The 1,752-nt window shown below is 34.3% G+C and overlaps 1 protein-coding gene across 1 annotated transcript in view; it reads left to right on the top strand.

Annotated features, from left to right (window-relative positions):
• The window catches only part of tspan7 (tetraspanin 7), a 36,556-nt gene extending 35,046 nt beyond the window's left edge, over positions 1-1,510 (top strand). The window contains exon 8 of the mRNA XM_016573003.1: positions 323-1,510. The gene's annotated coding sequence lies outside the window, so the exon portion shown is untranslated. The remainder of the gene's footprint in view (positions 1-322) is intronic.
• The last annotated feature ends 242 nt before the right edge of the window (positions 1,511-1,752 follow it).

Below are 1,752 nucleotides of genomic sequence, written 5' to 3'. Positions count from 1 at the left end.
ATATTTGAAAATCTAATTAAATTCATTTTGAAATAATAAAAAAAACATTTGTTAAAATGTTAATTAAATATATAAATACATACATATATTATTTGTGTTTTTTTTTTTAAGTATACATGCAATGTTGCCTTAGAATTTCATTAAATTCTCTTTGTAAACAAACTTGAACTAGCCTCTTTGAATATGCAGAAATTTTAGAACTGTAGTGGAGTTGGAGGAATTTTCAGTGAATAGTGACTTAAATTTCAATCTCCTCACCAAAGCTGTGCTAAGAAAACTTTGTGTGTGAGAATGTATTTAAACCTCTTTCCCGTTTCTACAGGCACAGAAGACGTATGACACCTTGGAAAGGGAAAGCAACCCAAAAATGCTAGCACACTCCATTCTTTCTCATCTCTTTTTTATTCTCTCCTCTTTTTATCTTTCATTCTGTCTTTCCTGCCTTCCTTTTTCTCCTTTCCGTCATTCCTTAATCATGCAGTTGTGCCATGACCAAAGCCTCTCCTTTCGAAACGTCAGCGTTAGCGAGGAAAAGGAAATGGTTTTAAGACGCACTCCTGCGCACGCACGCGTACTTTACTCTGTTCAAAAACCTTGCATGCGGAAACCATCTCACACAGACTAGAACTAAAGTCAACAGCGTTTCTGTAACACCCCGTCCTAACCGGTCACATACAAGCCAATCGATATCGCAATCACTCTCTAGCTGCATATCAAATATGTTCAGGTTAGCTGTGGTTCTGCCTCTTTTTCTATTTTTAGACAGAGAAATTACTTAATATTTGGAACATAAACGCAACTTAAGTGTGGTTTGTCAGAAATCTATCCCTTTTTTGAGAAGAAAAACTATTTAAAAGTGTTTTTTCTTATCTATCTGCCATTTTGCTAGCTTGGTTTCTATTTGTCACATTGCAGTTGGTAGCTCCGCCCACAGTGAATTCTCATTGGTCCAGATTGCTGTATATTACACATCAAACATTCTGATTGGCTATTGTGGCTTTGCACAGTATTTTCACACATCTGGTTAGGACACGGTGTTACTTAACCCCTAAAAAGAGACTTCAATGCAGATTTGTTAGTTAATTGCTTTTTCAAGAGGAAAACTTTAAAAAGAAAAAAAATACAGATGACAAGATGTTTTTGTTGTTGTTGTTGCTGTTGTAAAATCTTTGGCAAAGGGGTTTATCTCAGAAATGGCTTTTTTTGTCTTCATTTTTTGCTTCACATCTCAGCGCTGGGTTGAAAGTGACTCGACAAAATCACGTACCGAGTCAAAAACATCAGTTTTGTCTTGTCGTGAAAACCAAAAACAAGCAATTTTCTGCCACATTTAGCTGCGTACAGAACTCAAATACAATTAGACTGAAGATTAGACTGACAACATGTGCCCTTAAAACTAGTGGTTTTTATGTCCATTGTAAGACAAGGAGATATTTCAGAGTACTATCTAAACACTGTTTAATGGGCGGTTTAATGGGTAATTTTGCAGTTTATGCATTGTAGTTACAGTTTTACACCATATCTACTTTGCGAGACACTGTATTTGCTATTATTTTGTGACTTTTTACTGTAAGAATGTAATCAGCTCTGGGAATTTTCAATCTGCATGAGATATATGAAGGATAACAAGAATGATATTTCTAAGAATGCTTAGAAAAATATAATAAAAAATATAGCACCTTACAAAAGCTCTAAAAAGGTTAACATTTGTAAGAACGCTTTGTGAAACTTTTTATATATATATATATATAT

Source organism: Sinocyclocheilus rhinocerous, unplaced genomic scaffold, assembly GCF_001515625.1.
Source record: "Sinocyclocheilus rhinocerous isolate Xijiao unplaced genomic scaffold, SAMN03320098_v1.1 scaffold1283, whole genome shotgun sequence".
NCBI lineage: Eukaryota > Metazoa > Chordata > Actinopteri > Cypriniformes > Cyprinidae > Sinocyclocheilus > Sinocyclocheilus rhinocerous.
Note: the sequence above shows the minus strand (reverse complement) of the source record. Positions and strands in the feature narration are given on the sequence as shown.